The sequence below is a fragment of the Scylla paramamosain genome, chromosome 1 (genome assembly GCF_035594125.1).
Source record: "Scylla paramamosain isolate STU-SP2022 chromosome 1, ASM3559412v1, whole genome shotgun sequence".
Classification (NCBI taxonomy): domain Eukaryota; kingdom Metazoa; phylum Arthropoda; class Malacostraca; order Decapoda; family Portunidae; genus Scylla; species Scylla paramamosain.
The window spans coordinates 6915001-6942500 of NC_087151.1; the positions used below are offsets into that span (position 1 = coordinate 6915001).

General features: G+C 44.1%; 1 long non-coding RNA gene across 3 annotated transcripts in view; it reads right to left on the reverse strand.

Annotated features, from left to right (window-relative positions):
• LOC135116117 (uncharacterized) overlaps positions 1–27500 on the reverse strand; it is a 259797-nt gene that overhangs the window by 225966 nt on the left and 6331 nt on the right. Inside the window, exon 1 of one of the 3 annotated variants that reach the window (XR_010261163.1) lies at positions 4292–4419. The exons of the other annotated variants lie outside the window; for them this stretch is intronic. This is a non-coding gene — a long non-coding RNA (uncharacterized LOC135116117). Of the gene's footprint in view, positions 1–4291; positions 4420–27500 lie in introns of those variants that run through there. 3 annotated transcript variants of the gene reach the window in all.

Here is a 27500-nt window from a genome sequence, read left to right on the forward strand (position 1 = left end):
TATTTAGGAATCCCACTAGTCTTTCAATCAAGTCAGCCATTAAGTCTTCAAAGTATCCAGGGCCACGCATCATCTCGTCTCAGATGTTCCTCTAAAGAGGCAGCTTCATCCAAAAATGCTCTCCCATTACGCTTCACACCACCACCTGATGCTTGCTCGCTCCTTTCTTCTACTATGGACTCTTGCAAACCACGGAAGAACCAGCTATATATTATTTTGCCACTGGAACAATTACCGGCCTCCTCGCAGTGATGGAGTGGCCCACAAATCTCCCAGTGAAGGCTGAGCCAGACGGGACCTTAAGCACGCCGCGGCGCCGCATGACCCTCCCGCCCACTGCCGTCCACCACAGGCCTGCGGGACGCACCAGCCGTCCCCGATGTGCTTCACACCAATCTCTATACCTGGCATTTTTCCCCATCGAAGTGCTGGCTTTCTTTCTTGTTAGTTTTATTTGTTAATTTTCTCCTCATATAAAGAAATTACTTTTCACAGGAAAAGAGTTGCTCATTGAAGGAACCAAGCAACCTTCCTAGGACAAAGAACTCACATGAAAACGAAATATCAATTCCTAAGTGTGTTCATCAGTACCTCCACCGGCGGCTCGGTCTGGGTTGCATGAAGCAGCACATTTCTAATGCGAGTCTGAAACAAAAATTAATTATAACAGAGCAATCAGACTACCGTGTTTACGCCTCGTCGCGGAATGCAGCTCTGTGGGACGTGTCATGCGCGCCGCCCCGCCAGTTCTTGGCTGCACCGTCGCCATTTCAAAATAAGACGACCTCGATGATACATAAGTAGCGGTTAGCAATAATCCGTGGCATTTATCCAGACTCTTTAACTGTTGTTGCTTAAGACGATCCCTCTCGTCCACAAACTATAATTTGTGCCGACAATTTCCATTTTTTTTTTCCCTTTAATTAACCACAAAGCCTTCGAGACGACAAGCCATTCCGGGGCGAGGAGAGCAAGTCATCAGCAGCCCGCCAATTCCTTTACTCCAGCAGTCTGCCAGCACCGAGGTGCCGGGCAGCAAGCCTCCCTCACTGCAGGTCCGCAGCCATCCACCTGGCACATATTTCATCACTCCCTGGGCCAGTAAGCCACGCCACCATCCACCACCGGCCATCCTGCCTCCAACCACATCTGATACGCGCAGCTAAAGTGGTTCAAAGCGTTACGAAATGAGGTCAAATTATCCAGATTCAGAAATGCGTTGCTGCTGCTTCTGATATTCAGGAGACGAAAATATCATAGACTATCGTAATATTTCATATGCGGACATTATTTGTCGCTAAATAAGAGGTCTAATAAAATAAAGTACATTCCTCAGTCTTAAGTACCTCACAAATGCCCTGCTGATATTCACAACCAGATATTATGAGCTACACACGCAGCATTAAATGTAAAAATGCAGACTGTAACGAATGCATTTAAACCACTAAAGTGTGGCAAAAAGTTATTCCTTTACGACCTTCTGGGAGATTTTAAAAGGTATGATCTTCAGCGTTTTACAAATATAATATTCGCTGATTACAGGTACACCTGAGTGCCTGACTAACGAACTATTTACTTCAACTTACTTGCTGCAACTAATTGCCAGGAGATGGCCGCTGATTACCAAGACGTATTATGCCCAGGTACTCGTGTGTGTGTGTGTGTGTGTGTGTGTGTGTGTGTGTGTGTGTGTGTGTGTGTGTGTGTGTCTTGACCTACCGCCGTCGGATAAGTGCCTCCACCTTCTATACCTCCACCACCAGCACTATTGTAACCACCACCACCGCGACCACCATTAGCACAGTCTCAGCCATCACATTTCCATCACGACAGCCGCAACAACATCAGTTCATATCTTGAATACACACAGTGATAAGCTGGACAAGAATGAAAAGTAAATAATAAAAAAGATCAATAAAATAGCTCCGTCCACCGCCAGATGTGTGTGTGTGTGTGTGTGTGTGTGTGTGTGTGTGTGTGTGTGTGTGTGTGTGTGTGTGTGTGTGTGTGTGTGTGTGTGTGTGTGTGTGTGTGTGTAAAATAAGCAGAGATAAAAAACAAGAGCAGTAACAGCCTCACTAGAGTCATGGGCAGAGCAATTCAAAACATGCACAAAAAAACGCACAATAACGAGCAGTGATGTGCCGACAGAGACATGAATGCGCCTAAGAAGTGAACCGCCGCCATCATCACTCGGCGTGGCTGGACGCTCTGAATAGCAGGCGTGGGTTGCGTAAATACAAAATCATGAGAAAAAACAGTGAATGGCTGTTTTCCTTCATGATATTTTCTCCGACTAATCTCTCTCTCACTCTTTTTTTTCTGATTTTTAGTTATTTATGTAAATTTACTACCGACGGAACCATTACAATTGCAATCAACGTGTTTCCTAAGATTTTAATACATCGCGTAATGTATTATTTATTGGACTGTAATTGTATGATAATCTCAATCTCGTCCTGTATAAAGTGTACTGATTGCGAGTCACTCGCCTTATATGCAGCTACTTCAACGCTCCTGTGCTGTAGCTTTTCTTTTTTTTTTCTTCTTTTTTTTCAAGAGCCTCCGCTCTCGCCGTCATCTTGAACACAAAACGTTATCGTTCTCTTTATTTCATCAAATAAAAAAAAAACTTATGTTGCCTAGGCCATTCCACCACAAAGAAACCACGGAAAACACCAGAAACACGAGGCAGCTCTGCCGGTGGATGAGGCTGAGGAGTTCGTGTTTTTTGACCACCGTGCCAGGATCAGGAAGAGAAAATAGCACTTTTGTCTGTAGAGAGTGACAGCCTGGCAGGCAGTTACACGGAGACGGCTGGAAAAAAACTTGTGTACAGTCTACTGTGTATCAGCTGCACCAGAGCTTGGCTGAAGAATGCACGGTGCTAGAAGATCCTGTATGTGAGTTTTTCAGTGTTCCTCTGAGGAAGAGTATTTTCTCGACCTTCAGAGTAAGAATTCTGGTCTCCCAGCAAGATGACGCCGAAGGGGGTCACTGCCTCTCCTGAAGACGTGTGAGAGATATAAAATTTTGTTTTGTGTGAGAATCTTCAGCGAATGAGAGTCACGCTGCGTGGGGAAAACCTCTGCCGATTGAAGAAGTTCTGCATTCATCAGAAAGAGATGTTTAAAAATATTCTGCAAAGCCTTCAACGTCCGGGAGGCAAGAAATGTTTCCGGCAGCGTGTTTTGTTGTGAAATGTAGGCGGAATAACAACATAACAAGAAGAAAGTGTTACAGGAAGAGGAGAACGACGGCGGCGAGTGGCAAGTAGTTCGTAAGACAACACAAATAATAAAGTGTTAGACATTTGAGACATTTGAGTAGGAAAAAGAAGCAGCTGCCCTAAATCACTTTGAGACAGGTACCGCCTTTCATAAGCCCAAGGCAAAGCAGCGTAAGCAAAGAAAAGTTGACTTCAGATGATGTACAAAAATATTGATGACCAATGACAATATAATGAATAGCTTGGATAAAGGCAAAAAAGCTAGACAAAGTAATGAGAGCGTACACCATAGAACGAACAATTCATATAAGAACAGAAACTATATTTTATGAAAGAGCTATATCTGGTACAAGAACCCATACACAGTCTGATTTACCTTTCAGATTAGGGTGTAGACTACCCACACACACACACACATACACACACACACACACACACACACACACACACACACACACACACATACACACACACACACACACACACACACACACGAGTTTCCCAAGGAACAATCACATTTGTACTTCCCAGAAATAGATACAAAACCAGAACTACTGCCTAAGTTTAGTACGTCGCCTTTCGTAACGCTTCAAACAATCTGGTGAAATGTGACATTGCTTGGTCACGTTTGAACAACAAACTGAACAGGACCAAATAATGCCTTTTATTAACAACCAAATAATGCCTTTTATTCCTGATAATAGTAGGTCACTTGTTATGTTGTTTAGATAGCCCTAAACAATTCTAATGACCAGAATTACATTTGCAGACACTCAAGCGACTTGATGACCCGATAAATCTGTCTGCTATCAGTGATGTCTTTAAAAATCATACTATATTTTTGTACGTACTAAAGACTATGACCAAGGCCACAACAGTGGAGAAAAAGTCCCCTCAATTTGCCACTTCCAGGAAGATAATTATAGGTGGATATTCCGAAGACTGGACAAATAATTGTACAAGTTGAGACCCATAGCAGTTAAAGGGTTAACAATGAAGGGTATTATATAAACACAGAGGGTAGGATCATCACACCATACTGCACGACACACACACACAAACCTTTATTCCCTGGCGTCATAAAGTGTCGTTCAGGCCACATGCTTTTACTTCCTATCTTCACAGTGCGTACCTGGCTCCACCTATCACGACGCAGCGCGGTTTGCACCCTGGCCTCCTAACAAGAGCCTGAAATATGAAATGAACGAACAGATCAAATTGTATGACCAAAAATGTCAGGTTTGGCTCACTCTTCCCTCTGCCTTTATTGTTATCGAGGTCAAAGGGCACGTTCTCGCCAGCAGCGACCCCACCCCAGCCATTACTCAGCATTAGGGCCCATCACAGGCCGTCTCTTCAACGCCACCCACAAACTCCACGGACTTGAAGTATTTCGTATTAATGCTTTCAAACTACCAGCCTTCGGTTTATCCATTGCGTAAAGGTCAACGAAGCCAACCAATGACTGTTATCTACATTTCTCCTGTGACGGTTAACAGTATTTCCTTTGGACAAAAACTTGCAGGAAAAACAACTGCCTCTTCACGGTTAAACGAAAATGTACTGGTAGGGGAGACGAAGCTACTGCCGCGCTGGTGTGTTGTAAGATATATTCCAGGCTACCTATTGCAAGATGCCGTGTACTGCAGGGCGTCTTTGGTTTGATGCGGTGCTATGTAACGATGGAATTAGAAAGGAGCACGGCAGATGCTGGGCAGTACATCGAGAGGGGGTGCAGAGTGTGGTGCAGGGAAATGTGATGAACCTCTGTGGTACGGAAATTAGTGGGGAAGCTGTGTGGTAGTAATGGTATATAGCGTAAGAACTGGGTGTGGCTAATGTAAGGAGTGTGTGGCGGAGAGGCTGTGTGGTGGAGGCCGTGTGGTGGATGCTGTAGTGGAGAGGTTGGGTGGCACAGAAAGCCTTATCTGTGGGAAAGTACTTTTGGGGCTGTGCATTTTAGACTGCTATAGAGAGCCTAACGTGTGGCAAGGGTCATCAGGGTGTGTGATGCGGGGGGTTACATTACGCAACATATGCGCTGTGGGAACTGTGTTAAGAGTTTTATTTGATGTAGGCGGTGCGTTGCGAAGGCTCTGTGTTGCGTAACTCATGGAATGCTGGGCCTGAGTGTAATATAGAACGTGTGTTGCGACGGATGTGTTACTAGTGTTGTGTGTTATGTATTGGGTGTGAGAGGTGCGCGTCACGTAGGCTGCGTGGCGATGACTTGTAGGGGCCATGGAGCGAAAGACACACAAGGGAGGGAATGAGAGAGAGAGAGAGATAGAAAGGGCAAGGCGTTGTCAAGATATAAGATTACAAATAATAGGTATCAAGTGGGGGGGAAAAAGGCGAGATAAAAAAAAAAAAAAAACGGCAGATACCAAGGACAGGGTGGAGACATGATGAGAGAGACAAGACTCTAGTACAAAAATTGGAAGCTAAACAGTATAAAAATAAATAACACACATTAGAAAGAGGCTAAATGATGGAGGTTGTAAGGAATGGAACACAGACACAAGGAGGGATCAAGGGAGCACAAGGTAGCATCAGCAGCATCAACATCAACAGTTAAGTAGGATTGTGCCAGCGATACCTGCACTTTGAGAGGGATAAACACCTCAATTACCCGGCCAAAAGCGCCACCTACTTCCCAATCATCCCCTTCCGAACCACTTGGGATCAAGACGATGGCCTCAGATTGTCTCCTCCGGGTTAAGGGATCTCCTGGTTGATTGCACGCCGCGGTAATCTAATCAGAGTCTAAATGAAAGACGCTTAAGACCTGAAAGTGGGCCATGAAGTTCTCAGGCCGCGGGAGGAACAGGAGGAGAAGGAGAAGTGGGAAGGAGGAAGAATGAGGAAGAAGAAAAGAAAGAAGAGATAGCAAAAAAATAAAGTTAGAAAATAAAGGGAAGAAATAAGCGATGATAAAGGAAGTGAAGCAGGAACATGAGCTGAGACAGAATGCCAATCAAAACAAGAACAAGAGTCAGGAAGAAGAAAGAGGAACAGAATGATTAGCAACAACAACTGCTGCTGCAACCAACAACAACACCACCAACAACAACAACAACAACAACTATTACTACTCCTACTACTACTACTACAACAACTATTACTACTACTACTATTACTACTACTACTACTACTACTACTACTACTACTGCTGCTGCTGCTGCTACAACGACGACGACTACGACGACAGCGAGGAAGAATGCTTCTAAGGTTACAGAAAGGAAGAAGGAGGACAAGATTAATAATGAAGACATGCAAGACAAGGACAAAGAAGAGGAAAATGAGAAAGGGAACTAAGACAAAGACAACAGGAACCAAAAATTAATGGACAAGGACAAAAACAAGAGGAAGAGGATCAGGAGGACGATGGTAAGACTCAAGAACGAAGAGAAATGTGAGAAAGAGGAAGTGAAGGAGGAGGAGGAGGAGGAGGAGGAGTTGAGGACGATGAGAACAAGGGACGGACGAGGAAGTAAGTACAGTGGTCAACAACAAGAAATTAATATGAGAATGAGATCGACCTGTAAATGGAAATGGAGGAGGAGACAATTGCTGCCTTTATGGGTGAAGGGATGTGTGTGTGTGTGTGTGTGTGTGTGTGTGTGTGTGTGTGTGTGTGTGTGTGTGTGTGTGTGTGTGTGTGTGTGGTCCTAAGGATAGCAAAATCGAATGGGCACAAACACAAAGAAGGATTGGAGGAAAAAAAGAAAGATAAATAAGCACATTAATTCTCTCTCTCTCTCTCTCTCTCTCTCTCTCTCTCTCTCTCTCTCTCTCTCTCTCTCTCTCTCTCTCTCTCTCTCTCTCTCTCTCTCTCTCTCTCTCATGTATCTTCTTCCTACGCCACGCCGTTGCCACGAGGCGTGAGGTTGAGCGAGGGTAAGTGGTTTCGGCTGTATTTCTACCACGGCCACCGCCATATGCCAGAGCTGTCCTCTCCTCCCACCAGCGCTGCTCAGTAAAATCCATCCACCCCATCGCTCCTCTCTCTGCAGTTTAAGTTTGAGGTTTCCAGGCGAAAAAAAAAAAAAAAAGTCGTGTCATTTTAGGTTTTCGGTGTCTCTTATATTCTTTTTCTTCCACCATTAGAGCAGTTTCATTTACCTGCTGAAAAACCGCCATTGTTTGGGTTTGTTTGGTGTTATCCATCCATTTGTGTTGTCTTTTATCAAGGTCACAGTCATTGCGGCGCCGCCCGAGGTGCATCGCAGAGGTAAAAACGTTGATTCCTTGACGTATGACAATGTTTATGAACCTGCTTCGTCTACATTTTTCTGTGGACTTGGCCATTTCCTTGATACCGTGCACGCAATAAAGGTGGATCCCATCATTTAGGAATAATATAGCGCTTAAAGACACTGCGCGGCGGAGTGTGGGAAGTGTTTCTCTCTCTCTCTCTCTCTCTCTCTCTCTCTCTCTCTCTCTCTCTCTCTCTCTCTCTCTCTCTCTCTCTCTCTCTCTCTCTCTTTCTTTCTCGGTGCGGCCCAGAGCGTCAAGTAAATCATTTAGTAAACGAGTGCAATTCATATGCTCCGTAAACTCCCACTATGGCTTCCTTGCAACGTGTTCCCAGCCATTATATATTGTGGTGGTGGGCGTGGCCAATTATTATCAGTGGTGAGTGTGGGGAAGGAAGACCGGCTTGCCAATTGTCTTTCTCCAAGCGCATGATACAAACAAAATTAGTCCCCTGAGTGAAGTATTTTGTTTCTACCGACTGACGCAGTTCATTGTGGTATGTGGCTTCACCTTTTCTTAACCCTGCGAAACAAATGTGATAGAAGGAGTTGAAAGTGACATGGATGAAAGGTTGGTTAATCTTAATAGTAATAGTTAAATCATTAGTAAATACACATGCTGACGAAAAAATGCCCGACTTCGACAAAACACTTAATGCCTTCTCATTATTTACGATGCAACTTATGTCCCCACCAACTGCAAACCATTACGAAGCACGCAACTTTTACTGTGACAGGAAGCACATACCTGGTCCTGGCGTGGTGTAGGAAACAAGAAATAAGACCTATGTCATTATGAGGCATTTTCTCAGATTTCTTTAAATTTTTTAAACTTTATCACTAAATTATTGTGTACAAAAAGTAGAAATTACTTGATTTTTTTTTTTATTCACAATCATATGTTTGTCTCCTTAGCGAATTGAAAAGTGGAGGAGGAGGAGGAGGAGGAGGAAAAAGGAGGAGGACGATTGCGACGATGACGATGAATGTGAGAACGATGGGGGTGGGTGAAGGAGGAGGAAGAGGAAGAGGAGGAGGAGGAGGAGGAGGAGGAGGAGGAGGAGGAGGAGGAGGAGGAGGAGGAGGAGGAGGAAGAAGAGAAAGAGGAGGAGGAGGAGGAGGAGGAGGAGGAGGAGGAGGAGGAGGAGGAGGAGGAGGAGGAGGAGGAGGACAAAAAAGAATGAGGCGGAGAAGGAAAAGGACGACGATTAGCAGAAAGAATGATCGCACTCAGGACGAAAAAAGCAAAAAGGCAATCTGCAGACAAATTAAATTAAAATAAATAAATAAATAATAAACCACAACTTCACCGGGGACCACCACCAGAGGTCCTTCACGCGATCCTCCAGGCCTTGAAATTGACATCCCGCCTTGAGGACCGCCGCTCCGCAACAAACGTTCATTTATTAACCACAAGATGACAAGTTACTCAGCCAATTGTTGCTGTTAATTAAAAAAGAAGCCGCAACACTGAACTCCTTCACTCCCACACGCCAATGTTATCCCGTCACATCCACTCACTTCTACTGCTTTTAGTACCGAGGTTGCTATCATCACGTGACCTTACATTTGACATGGTTGTTGTTGTTGTTGTTGTTGTTGTTGTTGTTGTTGCTAGAGATATTGTTAATGTCTTTTCTAATTCGTAATTTTCCTCTTCTACTTGTTCTTGTTGTTAATCTTGTTCTTCTTGTCCGTATTGTTAGTTATTGTTATTGTTGTTGTTGTTGTTGTTGTTGTTGTGCTACGCTGTATTTTGATGTTCCTGTAGTTATTCTTATTATTATTGTTTCCTTCTCTTTCCTCTTTTTAGCTTCAATATATTATAATTTAAGTTTACCATGACCATTATTCCAGCACTTTCTCACCATTATCACAACAGTACACTCCCAGCCATCGTGTTCGTTATAAAACACACACTTGTCATCGCTACAGCACACACTCGCCACTGCCATTACTATAACACTTAACATAATTATTACAGCTTTCATCATCATCATCATCATTATCATGATGATCATCATCATTGTTGTTATTATCGTTAAAACCCTTAAATCACTCAACAATATTGCAACACTCATTATTATTACATCATTCTTAAAACTATCATTATCATCATCATTATCATCATCATCTTTATCATAACACTCATTCAAACACACATATCATCATCATTATCACCACGCTCATTTTTACAAGACTTATCACCATCATCATAAAAACATGCGCTCCGTTTGCTTTTCCTGACAAAGCAATACATCTTAAATTCTTCATGGCTACCTTCTCCAGGAGCTGCATTCCCCGTGTACGTACTATGTCCTGATCACTATGCCCCTCATTCCATCGGTCTCACTCGTAATGATCGTCCCCTGGTGAGCCGCTTCCACTATCTTGATACACTCACAAATTCTCATCGCATTTGTTGTCTTATTTTCAGGCAGTTCAGTTTCCCACATACAGCCACGTAAGCACTAACAAATTTGCTTCATGTTTCTTCTTTCTTTGTGCTAATATCAGTCTCAAAATAGTACAAAGTAGCTCCGAAAATAATTATCTATTATCTACTCATTTAAAAAAAGAAGACGGGCAAAACCGGTCCACAAATAGGGTTGTGGATGAGTGAAACAAGCTTAAAGAAGAGGAAAAAAATCGTGGTAAGTATACAGACATTATATAGTTTCAGGAGAAGGTTGGATAAATTTATGGATGATGATGGCATGTAGGTTAAGCTGCCTTGTGTAGATGAGCTAGCCTTTTGTAGTCACCTTGTGTTCTTATGTTCTTACGTACCGTAATATCCACGACTTTAGTTCTCATCTATCAAAAGTTTCATGATTACATTTTCCTTTCCTGTGTATAATGAATCCTTCGTTCAATGTATTCTAGCCACGTTTTCTATTTCCAACTCCCAGGTACTTAAACTTACGTATGAAGTACAATTTTTCTTCGTTAGCGTACAATATTAGATCGTTAATACCTTTTCGTTATTCAATACGCAGCCGCACGCATCCTCCTTCCTCTTCATTTCCATAACCTTCCTCTTGCTAACCTGATACGCACACCCATATGCTTCCAGACATAATTTATTTCCACCTCGTAACTTGCTGGTCACCACATAATTAAGGTTGATTGCCTTAATGTTATTCCATAATTAACCTACATACCGGGTGATTTGCCAGTGAATATATCAAATTACCGCAGTACCATTACCTGTCTAAGCCACTATAACTATCATTCACTTCAGACTGGCGGCGCAGGCTTGTAGCGGCTTTGACGTTGTGTTGACGCGGTGTATCTCTTGTTCCTTGGCAGCTCCTAACACCACCGCGAAGGACGTACTCATATGCATTAGTACATTCTGAGTGAGCCTTTCTTCGTGATTCAGGTAGTTCATTTGAGTCATGTTGTTGTTGTTGTTGTTGCTCTTGTTGTTGCTGCTGCTGCTGCTTCTTCTTCTCATTCTTGCTACTGCTGTTCCTACTGTTGTAATTCTTGATGTTGATGCTATTGGTGTTGTAGTTCTCGGTGTTCGTCTTGCTGATACTGCTACTGTTGTTGCTGCTGTTGCTGTTGTTGTTGTCTTTGTTGTTGTTGTTGTTGCTGTTGTTGTTCCTATTCCTGTTGTTGTTGTTGTTGTTGTTGTTGTCGTTCTCCTCCTCCTCCTCCTCCTCCTCCTCCTCCTCCCCTTCCTTTTGCTCCTCTTCTCATTTTTTCCTTCTCTTGTTCTTTTTTATGACCTTCCAAACCTAAACATCATAAAGGAATCTACACTTACACCCAAATGTCCTCTCAGTGGAAACCGACGAATTTCCCACAAGGGCACCGGATGCAGGGACGCACTGGGCTCGTCCTGAACCTTGGTATGCATGGCCACAGCGGGAAACCCGATAGTGTGAAGGCAGGCTTACGAATATACCCGCGATCAAAGACTGAACAAAAAGAAAAGAAAAGAGAGAGAGAGAGAGGAGAGGCTGCGAATCAAACACGTGTGGTCACATTCTCATCTGAATTTCATGGCCCTGTGAGTTTCTTCAGTGGCCAAGAGTAATGGTTCCACATCAGCATTAGCAAATGAAGTGCGTGTGGATAAAACGGGGATAGAAAAAGAATTATTCAAGGCACTGGGCATATAAAGTTTCCGTGTCGAAATCTAACAATTCATACAATCGTTCACGCCTCACGCTTGTCGCCGCAGTCTACATCAAGGCGGCTGGGGGAGGCAGGCAGAATAATTTGAAGCAATAATCTTACTCAAGTTAAGGCCTTCATTCGTGTGAGATTATAGGTATGTCCCGTAATACTTTTTGTTTCCAGGTTGATCCGGGACGCTTGCTTAATTTGGGCGCACGCTTATTACTTAGTCCATTTCTGAAATACGAGTTGGCTTAGGGCGTCTTGGCGGGGTTGCCGGTGAGGTTGCCGGCGGGACTGCCAGGTTGCAAGGTCACAACTCGGCTTGCGTCCCGTACCTATCTCTGCTGGGTGAACAGGAGCTGAAGCAAAGAAAGAGACAAGGCCAGCCAGATATGTCCACGTTACCAGTCAGGAAGCACGTGTATGTAAATAAGGAATACGAAACCGTGATATAGTTTTATTGGTGCAGAAATATGCAAGTAATAAAAATTATAATAAATACATTGAAAGCTTTGAACTAGCAAATCGCACGGTATTTACACAATAGAATAGCGGGAGGTGATTGATAAAGTATAAAATTCTCACAACTTTGGCAAAGGTTAGGTTTTTTCTCCCGTCTCCAGAACCTCTTCCTCCACCAAATAATGTATTGTGCCTTTTTATAACTACCTTCCCCCATAACACCCACTTCTTCCACAGAAGGACTACCATGAAATGCTGCATGTCTTTCCTCATTAATACCCACTTCTCTCCCATCATAACTTACTTCCCTCACCTTCGTCACACTAGATTGAACTTTTTTTTTTTTTAAAGAGAATCTACACGATCCAAAATGAAAGAAAAATTAAAGTTTTGTATGTAAGCAAGACAGTTTGATAAGATGAAAATATAGAATAAACTATGAAATAAGTCTATATGGAAAATTTAAAGTGAAATTGAGAAAGTGACAAATTTATATGAAGGATTTTTTCCCTTGTTTTCATCATAGTGCTCGGAAAAGATATATACTACATTATATCGTCAATATGAATCCAGAACGAAAAACTGGATACACCTCAGGCTGTGGGTGATTTCTTCATCAATTGCTGTATGAAAAAATATATAATTCTAGTGAGCAATCCAAAATGTTATGTAAAATCAGGGTACCAACATGAGCCATTCCTTCCTTTGTTGTATCCATCGAGTAGTAGTAGTAGTAGTAGTAGTAGTAGTAGTAGTAGTAGTAGTAGTAGTAGTAGTAGTAGTAGTAGTAATAGTAGTATCATCATCATCATCATCATCATCATCATCATCATCATTATTGCTGTTACTGTTATAATTATCATTACTATCATTATCATTATCATTATTACTTATTATCTGTTTATCTATTTGCTTATTTATTTACTACTGTTTTTTCATCTCAACGAGTCAAGCATTACTTCATAAGGTAAGAGTGTATTCCAAACATTTCCGGTCTCTTACCCCTGTGGCTCTCATGGCTTCCCCTCAGACCTCATAAGACAGTCTGGTGGAGGCTTACTGTACAGACTCGGGGCACATTCTTGACAGCAGAAGAAATCTAACACCTGAGAGTTTTTTTGTGGCTGTTATTTCCATATCGCTCAGTAAACTCGTCTAGGGTTACTACAATTAACTAAGTGCCGTGTTGTCAGCAGCAGCAATTTTGTCTTTTCACAGTTAGTGCCATGAATTAAATGTATTTATACGCAACTTTGTCTCTTATCGTTGACACAAAATTTAACCCTTAAATTGCTACTGAAGATATTACGCAATATTAGAGCTACCATATGTGATTCTATCGGACAAAGACAAGAATACAAGCGCTAAACTGCTCTAACTTCTCTCATCCTTTACTGGCAATGGTGTTGTCAAAACTCATTATACTTGAAATTCGCACCACATTGTATCAAGTATGAGAAGAAGTCAGAGTAGTCAAACGGTTAGCATCTCTCTCTCTCTCTCTCTCTCTCTCTCTCTCTCTCTCTCTCTCTCTCTCTCTCTCCCCCCCCCCGCCACTAACCAAGTCACTTCTCTGAACTCACTCGCACACCATAAAGTACATCTGTTTTATTTCTGGCCTGCAAGCTTCACTTTCGTGTTTTGACTACACCTTCTTGTTACACATACCAATGACTTCACATCTCCCTAATGCAAGTATCACCGAGCATCTCCATTCCTTCATGCCTAATACGTCCCGACAAGCCACAAAACAGCCCACCTCTTTTTTCCTCCCTGCTTCTTTGATACTATTAAGGTAACTAAAAAAAAAAAAAATTCTCCAACTTCTTCCCAGAAAGATTCTAATTCCAGTTCCTTGACTCAGTGTGGTGTTTTAGCATTCAGGTCAAGCAGGTGTTTATGAGGCACACACACACACACACACACACAAAAAAAAAAAAAAAAAAAACGGAGAAATTTTCACAGCCGTCGTTTATAGTCCCAACATTGTACTTCCTTCCGTTTTTTTTTTCTTCTTTACTTCACAGCCTCTGCCGTCCTTTGTTAACCTTCGGAGCGTTGTGCGTAAAAAAAAAATTGTTTACATGGACGCGCAGGAAAAGGAAGAATGCAAACTGCTTTTTGTCTTTTCGGAGATACACAACTATTTAGGACTGTCGCATGTCTCGAAGTGAATGTCCCCGTAAAATAAACGTTATTACTGATTGTGAGAAGGACGAAAACTAAACTTCTCGAGTAAAACTACCCCAGCAAAAGAGAATTAACTAAAAAGAAAAAGTATTATTATATGGCAGAGTGAGATGAGGAACTGTCACACGCTGAATACATATGTAAATAAAAATAAAAATGAAAAAAATAAATCGCAGACACCCAATCAAGACTCGTCAACCTTGAGTTCGGCTTCGTGCACCTCAACCACAGAACAAGTCCGTAAAATGAGCAGCCAGTGTGGTATTAATTCCAGGACCGACACACCAACGAAAAAATAAAAATAAGCACTGTTATGTAAAAAAAAATAGAAGTACATGAAAGACGCAGGACCATGTAAGGTAAAAGTGACTTCAACAACACCTCGAGTTTGATTTCAGTTGCGGGGAATCTGGCGCCGCAACACTGGATTATCAGCCTGAAGTGTGAGCCTCTTCTGTTCCCTCCATTGTTATTATCACTATTACTATTATTATTCTTATTTGGTTATTATACATTATTAATATCGTTATTATAATAATCATAATAATAACAGCAGCAGCAACAACAACAACAGCAGCAGTAATAGTAGTAGTAGTAGTAGTAGTAGTAGTAGCAGTAATAGTATCTGTAGTAGTAGTATTGGTGGTGGTGGTGGTGTTGTTTCTGGTATTAGTTGTAGTAACAGTAGTGTCGAAATTTGATGGATGAAGAGGAGGAGGAGGAGGAGGAGGAGGAGGAGGAGGAGGAGGAGGAGAAGGAGGAGGAGGAAAGGGGAGAAGGTGGAGCGACGGCAGTTGCAACAGCAGCAACATCACTACCATTACGGGCAACGCTGGTATCAAGGGACACAAAGACAGCAGCAGCGGCAGCAGCAGCAAGCCTAGCAGCAATCGTGGCAGCTGTGGTGGTAGATGGCAATAGCAGCAGTTGTAGTCCGTAGCAGTGGTAGCAACAGTTCACAGAGGTGCATGAGGAGGCTCCACGTGTTATCCACATCACGGGGCCGATCATGCAGAACCGCCGGCCATCCCCTCCTTGTATAACACTGACCTAAGTATACTGTAAACCCCACGGCTACATATCGGCCTGTAGATACTTTATAGACGCCTGACACGCTACCACCACCGTCCAGCCTGCTCTCCCACGGGACGCTGCAGCCCCTCAGGCAGCGCCATCGACGACAGTGTAAGGAGACAGCCGTATATGGCACACCTCCAATGAGACCTGAGTGACTGGAGGGGTTATTCGTCTGGCCTGGCTTCCCCTTTCCCTACCTGTTGCTTGACCCTGGCCAGCCCTAATGGTGTATCGGCCAGCAGCAGTCCTGATGGAAACACGGGGAATCATGCCGCGGCCACGATGAGGAGTTGTAAGGCGTGGCGCTGTGTGTGTTTATGCGGGATGACTCCGGTGATGTATGCTGGTGCTGCTACCCTTATACCTATCCATAACACGCCCACCAGCTCACACACACACACACACACACACACACACACACACACACACACACACACACACACACACACACACACACGTTTCCAAAATAGGAAGATATGTAGTTTGAAAGCAACTAGGAACCTGACAGTCGTCATCTTCAGGAAACCAGTGTAACATTCCTCAGCTGATGGTCACTGCGACACACACACACACACACACACACACACACACACACACCTGAGGGTAGGATTAGTAACTAAATCTGTGCTTCGCGACACGAAGGTCTCATCCCCGAGGCTGACGGGAGCAACCAGTGGGGCGAGGAGCAGCAAGCGTAATGGAACCCCAGATTGCAGTGTCAACCGTGAACAAACGACCATTACACTCTGCCAGGACAAGGGTGAGAGGGAAGAGAGGAATGTGAGAGGGCATCAGGAGAGGACGCAGGGAAGGAGACGCGAGAGGAACATGTCATGAGAGCTGGGAGATTAAAATTTAATATATTAGAGACGACACGCAAGGCCTTTATTAATTTCCGCGCAAATAGATGGAGCCGTCGCTTGAGGGGGCGGAGGGTCGACAAGGACACTCCGGAACGGCACATCGGACACATTGCGTAATGTGTCCTGCAAGATAAAACTACGCTGCATATCTGTGCGTATTAGGACGTCGCAGCGGAATGGCGAGTAATGGTTCGGTCAGGTGGCGGTGAAGACGGAGCCAATGCGATTTCTGCTGCGGAATCCGTCGGCGCGGCGCGGGGACCTCATTGCCGTAATGGTCTATATTTGTCTACGCCGCCAGGAGTCCGTCGTCGGTAATTGTGCAGTGTCGCGGTGGTCCGGGAGCAGCGGCGGTGTGAAAGGTGAAAAAAAGGTCAATCTGCTTCCACTCATTCCATTCCATCCAAGGTCATCCCATCCTCTTGATTATGTCCTACCAGCCAGCGAGTCAGCTCTCTCTCTCTCTCTCTCTCTCTCTCTCTCTCTCTCTCTCTCTCTCTCTCTCTCTCTCTCTCTCTCTCTCCTCTCTCTCTCTCTCTCTCTCTCTCTCTCTCTCTCTCTCTCTCTCTCTCTCTCTCTCTTCTCTCTCTCTCTCTCCTCTCCTCTCCTCTCCTCTCCTCTCCCTCTCCTCTCCTCTCCTCTCTCTCCTCTCTCTCTCTCTCCTCTCTCTCTCTCTCTCTCTCTCTCTCCTTTACTATACCCAGTTCATCCCTCCCTGCCCTCCTTCCTTAATCCTCCCCGTCCCTCCTTCCTTCCCTGCCTGCCTCACTCACCGCAGCCCTAACCGCAACACGCACACAGGTTTGTGGCGATAGTGGTGGCGGCGCTGCACTGATGATAGCGTTAATTGTAGCGATAATGCCGGGAGTCGTGTTGTTGTTAATGACAGTAATTAAGGCGGCGGTGGTGGTCGTGTTAATAGCCGTTATCACTGCGCTACTTATCGGCTGGTGCGGCAAAAGTTTATAATGGTTTTCAATACATGATTCTGTGGCGCCTGGAGGTCAGAGCGAAGGTAGCGGATGTGTGGCTTCTTGGTTAGCGATAATGACGGTCATCAAAGTGTTAAAGGCTGAGGAAAGTGCAGAGCGAGGGGCCAGGTATATTGCAGGCTAAAGGTGTGGTCCTAGATGAGTGTAAGTAACTCGTCCTTCCAGTCATACACCTACACATTTCTCCTTCGGTCGCGTCTCGCCAGTCACCCATCCGTTCCTCACTCACCTCACTCAAGGCGCCTAAAATCATTCTTATCTGCAACATAGTAACCCTTTTTCAATGGAGTCGTTTATCTAATAATTGATTACTAGACCCAAGCACCGCGTGTTCTCAGACTGTGTGACATTAGTGTTTCCAGCAATCCTCATCCCCTCCGTCCTTCCTTTCCTAGCGTCACTTGCCTTCCAGTCTCTTCCTCTTTCCCTCCACCAAGACCAGCATTCCCAAATGTTTTTGCGCTTGATTGTGATTCATTTTAATAGATCCCGGAGAATGTTATCAGGGCCTCCAAGGGTGTTTTCGTGATTCTATTGAGAGTTTAACAATTATTCTACATCGCCAACGAGGAATATATGGAAAACCTGACTTATCATCACTGTGACCTATGAAAAATGGTTCTGGTGAGGGAACAGTGCCATTATCATCTTCCTCAAAATGTAATTTTTTTTTCTTATGGACAATTAATTAGGATTAAACACAATTACCTTTCCATTCTTCTGCAATAATATTGTGTGTGTGTGTGTGTGTGTGTGTGTGTGTGTGTGTGTGTGTGTGTGTGTGTGTGTGTGTGTGTGTGTGTGTGTGTTAAGCTAATTAAGTTTACCCCAACAAGTGTCCACAACAGATCCCACCTTACTCAGCCCCGCCTCACTCCTGTCAGTTCCATTCCCAAGCTCCCCCACTCACGTCCTCTCCCCTCCATATTCCACCACTACCCACAGCACATCAACTCTGTAATTAGATGCGGGCGAAGTACTAGTATTTTCAGCGGTTATTCATCAGAGTCACGTTCAAAATATCACCAAATAATACTTCGGTATTCATTCTTCAAAGAGTTGGATAATCTTTCGCAGGAAAAATTGACCTTGAAGGAATATCTAGTCATCCAGCAATGAGACATAAGCCTCGTCGGAATGAATAACAAGAAAGAATTATTGATAACGAAGCAGAGAGGAAAAGCATAAACACATGCAAAGACCAAAATAACAATACACATAAGGAAGCTACAAAATAATGCAAAGAAAACAAAGACACAGTAACAACTGCACAGAATGAAAGCATAAAGACATCAAAATGCTTCCTTCCATGAGGCAAAGGAACATGATGCAACTGCCCAAAGAACAGCAACTCCCCAGGCTCCCCTCAGTTCACTCCTCCGTCACCCCCATTACCACAGGGACGCGGGGATACACACAAACATTAACACCACATCTGCAATCACCTCATTTCTCACTGAGGAAACACCCCTGACCAGAAATTGTTTCTTGGTACGACAACGACACGAAACCGGGTGGCTTCCACACTTAGGCGTTGATTTCTCGGCAGTTGAAGCAAAAGATCATCGCTTAACAGTTTCACAGGTGTCAAATGACCCTCTAAACGTACTCTGCTGCCACTGACCCGTGGCGTGAGGTTGGCGTCACGGTGTCTACTTGCAAGACCAAATTTGTCTTGACAACTATTTCCCGTACGCAGAATACAATGATGAACTTAGGATTATATACGCATGGTCTTGCTATCTTATTCAGAGTCGGGAATCACCGGACGTACGTTCTGGTGTTACTCGTTACTACGGCCACTCCCTCAGAAAAAAAAATCTTCACCTGCACATAACTTACTAAAAACTGGTTTCATTTAACACCACGTTCACTTTTTTTTCGTATATGCGTCTGTCATTTACTGCACGCATACACATGGAATAGGGTTCTTGTTCTGCTTGCACCATTACTCCACGGAAAGTGAGGACTTGATTATGTGAGGTACAGGCATGACGGAGGGGGAGTGGTTTGTGGCGGCGGCCTGGTGGTCACACTCGAACGTGGTGATCTTAGGACTCGAGATCGAGTCCTGCTGGAAACCTGTCACTTTCAAGCCATTGCTGGATGGCTGAAGAATACTCACATCCTTACTCTCAACTCTGTTTTCCACGACGATTATATCAGGGAACTCTGACTGGCTGTTCAGAAGGCAAGAAGACTATCATGACGAAGAAAGCTTTCTGATTTGCTGTTCAGAAGACCCTTTTGACGAAGGAATTTGTCTGATTGGCTGTTCAGAGGAGCAGGAGACCCTGCTGACAAAGGAAGATGCTTGATTTATTGTTCAGAAGACCCTCCTGACGAAGGAAGCTGTCTGATTCGCTATTCAGAAGACCAGGAGACCCTTCTGACGAAGGAAGATGTTTGATTCGTTGTTCAGAAGATCCTCTTGACAAAGGAATCTGTCTGATTCGCTGTTCAGAAGACCTTCCTGATGAAAGAATTTTCTGATTCGCTGTTCTGAGGACAAGAAGACCCTCTTGACGAAGGAAGCTGCCTGAGAAAGGATTTTTTTTTATTGGCCGCCCAGAGGCCAGGAGACCTTCCTGACGAAGGAAGATATTTGATTCGTTGTTTAGAAGATTCTCCTGACGAAGAAATGTGTCTGATTGGATATTCAGAGGACCAGGAGACCCTCCCGACGAGGGAAGATGTTTGATTCGTTGTTCAGAATACGCTCCTGACAAAGGATTTTTTTCTGATTCGCTGTTCAAAGTACAAGAAGACTTTCGTGACGAAGGAATCTGTCTGAATGGCTGTTCAGAGGACCACGTGATCCTGCTGACGAAGGAAAATGTCTGATTCGTTGTTCAGAAGACCCTCCTGACGAAGGAAGCTGTCCGTTTCGCTGTTCAAAAGAACTTCAGCAGAAATTCTTGCCGCACTATCAGCCCCCCACTCCACCAGAAAAAGGAAAACAGCTGCACTGTGCTCACTTCATCCTCTCTCCCGCATGGAAAAGAAAACGACCACATATCTCTTTACCATTACATTCTAAGAGACTCTTTTCAGTTTAGTTTTAACTAAAAAGGCAACAAGACGATGTGTTGCTCTGTGACGTGCATGTGCGCGAGATGGCGCGCAGGCAATGTGTAAGGCAATACACTCTGAAGATGCAATATAAATAACATAATGGAGTATGTTTGCAGAATTATCTGATAAGACACAAACATGACTGAAGGAATGTCACAGTACAGGAAGTGAAGGGAGGTCTTTACTCAGCCATCACAGAAATTACTTATCATTTGCAGCCGTGCAGTGGAACGCTCTAGAACAAAAGACTTAATTTAATGGCGACCAAGGGTCATTCAGCTCTCAGCCGGAAACTGAACGTTCACGAATATCATAGAATATTACTGAACTGAACATTAGAAGCAACGGTTCGGGGCAATTTGAGACCTGGTGCACGCACACCTGCACGCACTCTTGCGCGCGCACGCACACACACACACACACACACACACACACACACACACACACACACACACACTCTTGATACATCTCACAATGAAATCGCCACCACCAGGAAAGCTCATCGTCGCCTAAGCTACACGATGACAAGCGCTTTGGGCCGGCAAGCACGCAGGCACGAAGTGATCTGCCTGGAGGAGCAGTGGAGGAGTGACGAGGCAGACCGCACTGGCATCCTATAAGGCAGTGGAGAAAAATTATCGCGGGACGTCCAAACAGATCCCGTCAGGTGGGTATTGATAACACGGAGGCGACGACGATCCCGCCACTCCAGCCCGCCGCCAGGTAAGGAGGATGTCTCGAGTGATTGTTTTGAGAGAGAGAGAGAGAGAGAGAGAGAGAGAGGAGAGAGAGATGAGAGAGAGAGAGGAGAGAGAGAGAGAGAGAGAGAGAGAGAGAGAGAGAGAATGGTTTATACTCTCCGAAGGGCAGGGTGTCAGCGCTTCATGACCAAGCTTTCCTCACACCACCACCATCACCACCACCACACCACCACCATCACCAACCACCGCAGCACATCCCCATCAGAACCAAGCCGTTTATCTCACACTTTATTGAGGTTCTCATAACCCACCAACATCCCCGGCGCCTCGGTAACCATGAATATCAACAGAATAAATCCCGCTAACACTAACGCTCTCCTACAAAAGGGCAATCTCTTTCTCCGGAGCACTGTCTGCAGCCCACAGTAGCCCTCGTCACTCAGCCGCCTCTTGACATCCTCCACGACTACCATCACCATTCCTTAACCGCAATAACCACCGCCCTCAACCACCCCATTTGATATTGACAATAACTGTCTGCATCAACACACCAACTACTACTATCAACACTACCCCACGCCACCGGCCAGCCACCAACCACAGCCACTCATGCCCCCACTGGCGAATCATTCCCCATGCACGGCGGGGCACCCCTCTCTCCCGCGGGAGGGGTGAGGCAGGTAAACACAGGTACCGTCTTGGGGTGTCCTGATGGCTACAATACAGCGCTACTTGTGTCTTCAATTTTCCCTTTCTACAAGATGCGCCAGCACCCGCCATTACGCAGATTGCAAACTACAAAGAGTACCTCATTTATGATTGGAGACACTTTTCTAGAAACAAACAATACCACGCCTGTAGAATTACTTGATCAAAAGCACTATTGCAGAAAATAATATAGCAACACTGTAGTTGAATCGATTACCAACGAGTCTTATTTACTATTTCGAAATGTTTTTGCTTCCATGATAATTCTACCACCACTTCCTTCTCCGCCGCCTCCACCACCTTCCCTTATTTCTTCTCTTTCCTCTTCCTTTGTTTTCCTTCTCTTCCTAAAGGCATGCGACCCTTAAAGTTGAGCCGCTAAGAGGGCAATTTCAAGCAATCGATCTCTTTCCCATCCTCCTCCCGCCTCTCCTCCTCTTCCGGCCACACCCTCAGTCCTCAGCCGCAATGGGGACGCAGGGCCGCTACGCACATAACTCCGCCACCCGATATCGCCGATCCGCTTCAACGCAGATACTGGGCGCCATCAATCGGCCCAGCGCTCGGCTCCCACACGCCGTGAGTCGACAGTTGATACGAACCCCTAAAGGAAGAATGAATGGTCTACCACTCCTACTCCCACTCCAACTACTCTGCCACAAACTCTCTCTCTCTCTCTCTCTCTCTCTCCTCTCTCTCTCTCTCTCTCTCTCTCTCTCTCTCTCTCTCTCTCTGGTCTGGGAATTCGGCCACCTTAATTGATTTACCACTTAAATTCCCTGCCACTAAGAACCACTATCACTTTCCCGTACAATCAAATTCACCACTAACAAGAAGAAATTTCCTATAATCACAAAACACACACACACACACACACACACGACAAGACACAGGAGGATAAGGAAGAAAGAAGCACAATCCCATCGAGAAAGTCAAAGAACGGTGTACTACTTCTAATCGTCCTCTATAATGGCGTGACCACGCTACACTACGTACACCTTCCTCCCAAAACAGTGAGGTAGTACTCTAAGGGCCCCAACGTGACATAGCCTTCCCTCCGCCGCCGCCGCCACCGTGATTGACGCAACCTCGTAAAAAAGTGAGAAGGAAACGCGAGAGGTGTTCCCAAAGCGCTCACGGCCCCTATGCTCGTTTCCCTCAGCGTCCCTCGAAGCCAGGAAGTGTTTATGAAGGCTTAGGGGAAACTCTCAACTGTGGGAAGCTATGTGAGAGAGAGAGAGAGAGAGAGAGAGAGAGAGAGAGAGAGAGAGAGAGAGAGAGAGAGAGAGAGAGAGAGAGAGAGAGAGACAGAAAAGAATAAAAAAATGTAAGTAGGGCAAAAATGAACACTCACGCATATACACACGTGTCTCACATGTAGGACCTTTCGTTTGAACGTAACACAGACACACACACACACACACATGATCAATTGTAAATATGAACATGTATATCATAACAATCAAAATCAAGGCATGTTTCTTCTCACCTTCAAGGAAAAGACGCATCTGGATAAAAAATAAACCTTCACTAAACATTGAAAGTACACATGGAACTCTCTCTCTCTCTCTCTCTCTCTCTCTCTCTCTCTCTCTGCACCATTAACGTCCCCAGCTTGGTTCGTGTCATCAGCGATTCATCTTTCAGGATTTGCCTCACCGGTCTGGGAAGAAACGGTCCGCAGAATAGACCACTTATCCTAAAGCTCGGTAAGGGTGATTAGCGCCTCTTCCATCTCTCTCTCTCTCTCTCTCTCTCTCTCTCTCTCTCTCTCTCTCTCTCTCTCTCTCTCTCTCTCTCTCTCTCTCTCTCTCTCTCTCCTCTCTCTCGCTAACTTTTTTTATCTGGCAATCTTTTGAGGCTCCTCGCCAGAAGATAAGTGTTAACAGTAGCCACTTGAAGCTTCAATACATGTCTTGCCTCGGTGACTAGAGGTTATCCAAGGAAGAGAGAGAGAGAGAGAGAGAGAGAGAGAGAGAGAGAGAGAGAGAGAGAGAGAGAGAGAGAGAGAGAGAGAGAGAGAGAGAGAGAGAGAGAGAGAGGAGAGAGAGAGAGAGAGAGAGAGAGAGAGAGGAAAAAGAACTGACAGTGGAGGACGAAAAAAGGGAATACCAAGAAGAGGAAGAAGTATGAGAGAGGGATAAGACAGCGAGTATGAGCGCACAGCGCACACACACACACACACACACACACACACACACACACACACACGTGGCAGCGTGGCATGGTCTGGTCACACACTTCGCGGTCTGCTTGGAGAACTACCGCCACTATATTCCCGACAAGTTCGTAAAAAAGGACTAAAAGAGACGTTGAGACAGTGTACCGGCGTGGTGCATCGTCATTATATACCGGCTGCCGTCCTCCCATCCTACCGCCTTCAGGACGGAGGATATAGAGTAAAGGAGTCACATGTTGAAGCTTTTGCCGTTTATTTGGTGTACAGAAAATACAGACTGCGATCGCCTCCGATGTGTAATGCTATTGCTGGCCGCCTCTCTCAAACCGCTAATTTACTTACATTCGGCCGAGAGGCGTCCATCAACCACAAGTAAATTACATTTGTCATGTGGTTAAGGAGAAAAGATGGTGTAGGTGATAATTCGTGAAAGGTTTGAGTCCAAATGTTACATAGGGAAGTCAGGTGTGGTGTAAAGAGGCGAGAAACGCGTGTCCACATGGCGGTGTCCGTTCACGTGGCTCTAGACTATAACATAAATATATATATATATATATATATATATATATATATATATATATATATATATATATATATATATATATATATATATATATATATATATATATATATATATATATATATATATATATATATATATATATACATATATATATATATATATATATATATATATATATATATATATATATATATATATATATATATATATATATATATATATATATATATATATATATATATATATATATATATATATATATATATATATATATATATATATATATATATATAATATATGGTACAACTAAGCCTGTACTTATAAATGGCTATCATAAAAAAAAAAAAAAGGACGAATCTTTTCTAAAGGTGCCACACCCACTGCCAGGCCCTCCAGGCACCCAGACGGCCAGTGAATGCAACCCGACACCTAGCAGCGTCCCTCCCCGGCAGTTCTAACACACCACACACAGACACACACAGACGGTCAGTAATTCCACAACTAACGTTCATCACGATAACAAATACATGGTTACAGTGATCCCTTGCCCAGTATATTCTAAATAGAATCACGGGTTATCTTCACTAGCATTACACTCTTTCTCGATTATACCTTTCCAACTTTTCTTTGTAACCTGTTGTTTGTGGCTCAACAGCAAGAAATTTAGTTTTCTTGCTTTTACGCGTTACCTTGCAGTTCAGTAACAGTAACTACTCTTCAGGAGCCATCATGGTGTTGTTCGCCCTCACTGTTCCCACCATCACGGAGAGCCTCTGTCTGGCCGCCCCGCACCGCGCCACCTCGCACCTCTCCCTACAGGGGGCCTTTGTAACTTAATTAAACGAGTTTTCTGACCACACCGCTTACGTAATTATATAATTCCTTTATTACTATAATTTCAAACATTCACCTCTGGTTAATTTTGTTTGTTAGTTACTATCACACTTTTCTTATCGCAAGCCAAATGCATTTCTTCCGCCTTTTCCCCTTTACCACCGCCTTCTCCCTCCGCTCGTTAGACCACCCTTGCTTCTCCCTCTTCCTCCCTCCCGCAAAGGAAATAAAGCCTGGGGTTTACATCGCTGTTATCGGCGCCATTAACACCCTGACTCCCCGCTGTGGTCTGCTCGCAGGAGGGTCCCGTCCATCACCCGCCCGGCACACTCCCACGGCCGCCGCAAACACCAAAGGAGACGTTCACATTTGCACCAACACACACACACACACACACACACACACACACACACACACAGAAAGAGAGAGAGAGAGAGAGAGAGAGAGAGAGAAAGAGAGAGAGAGAGAGAGAGATTCTCACACACACACACACACACACACACACACACACACACACACACACACAGTGGACTCATATAAACGGACAAGAGGTGAAATTCAAGGAGATCTCTGTCTTGTCCCTTGCCAAAAAATGCCTAATCCTTGCCAGTGGATGGACACACCAACACCAGGTAATGCTTGGCTGCTTGCTGCATTCCTGCCACTCATCTCTGTCTGCTCAACTACCTTAATACTCGCCGCGCCTGTGTCTTCCCACCCCCTTGTCTTGTTCAAATACACTCTCGCATGTTACGAGGCTCCATTAGGGATTGACTAATACTTCTGACATAATTCTCTCTCTCTCTCTCTCTCTCTCTCTCTCTCTCTCTCTCTCTCTCTCTCTCTCTCTCTCTCTCTCTCTCTGACTTAACACTTCATAGTTGGGAAGTTTCGTCAGCTTCCCCTCCTCAGAATTTGACACCTGCTATTACCAGAAGAACAGAAAGAAAAATTAAAACAATGAAGCAACATACGAGTATACACTGGTGAGTGGCCTTGACCTCAGCAAGCTCAGTGTCGAAACATTCACTCTGAGAAGATACCAAGGACTGATTTAGTTCTTATTCTGGAGCTGCTACTTATTACACCACTCACGCACGTCAGCACTCAAGATTCCTCATGTATTTACGTCTATGATAAAACCCAAACCTGCCTCGCTTATCATAGCCGAGAGTGCGTATTGCCACAAACGTGTAGGAAAAAAGAACCTAGAAAAACAAATGCATAAGGAAGGAGTCTATTACAATCCCAATGGCTATACTTCCTTCACATCACTCTACTCCTTCTCATCAAAGTGATACTGAGACGCAACAGTTTCGCAAGATCTCTATTTCCGTCAATCAAGGAGTGATCAGCAGTCCGCAGCTTTTCGTGACTAGCGTGGAGAAATGTTACGTACTTACGTACAACCCTCCAGCTAAATATATCCCCAGTATTTTCTTTTCTTTTCATATGTGTGTGTGTGTGTGTGTGTGTGTGTGTGAAGGCTTAGCATACTTCAAGTTACGTAATGTCTATCAGCTGGACAGCATAGAGCGTATGTACCCGCATAAATGTGTACATACGCGGTCAATATGATCTCTTCCTTAACATCATCTGGAAAGAAGAAAATTCTGTAAAAAAAAAAAAAAATATTGAGATGATTAGGAGCAGCTTCCCTCTGTGCACGCTGTGGTTCAGTCAGTGATTCAGCTTCACATTCAGTAAAATGTTCAATGAAAATTCAATCATGTGTTCCTAAATAAAGTCTCCATTTTATAGATTACTTGAAAGCATTTGAAAATCCTTACTAGCATTTTCTCTGCGAAAATTTTCTGCATAGTTTTTGTGTTTCTGGGCACTGTCATAGTTTTGTATTTTATTTATTTATTTTTTTTTTTTTACAGTGAATACTAGTCTTCGATCGTACATCTCCAACACTTTGAAGCGAAAAGAATCACGACACTTTTGTGTCTAAACCGAGCTAAGGCCTTGCTGCCGTGCCTAAGTAAGTCTGCCTTTTGTCGTCTCCACATTTTCTAATATTTTGTATACTTTATTCCTTCGCGTAATCGTAAACTACCCTCTCTTGTAGAATTACCTGATAAGTTAGATTTTTTTTTCTTACTCTTCCTAATAATTCATTCTTTCGCACAAGCAGAAAAAAAAAAGGCGAGTGAAGTAAAGATTAAGAGGATTCTGAGTTCATGTGTTACGCTCAGATTTGGAAAACGGACAACATGGCAGTAGCTACAAGCCGAACAAGACACCGACCAACTTTAACAGGTCTAATCC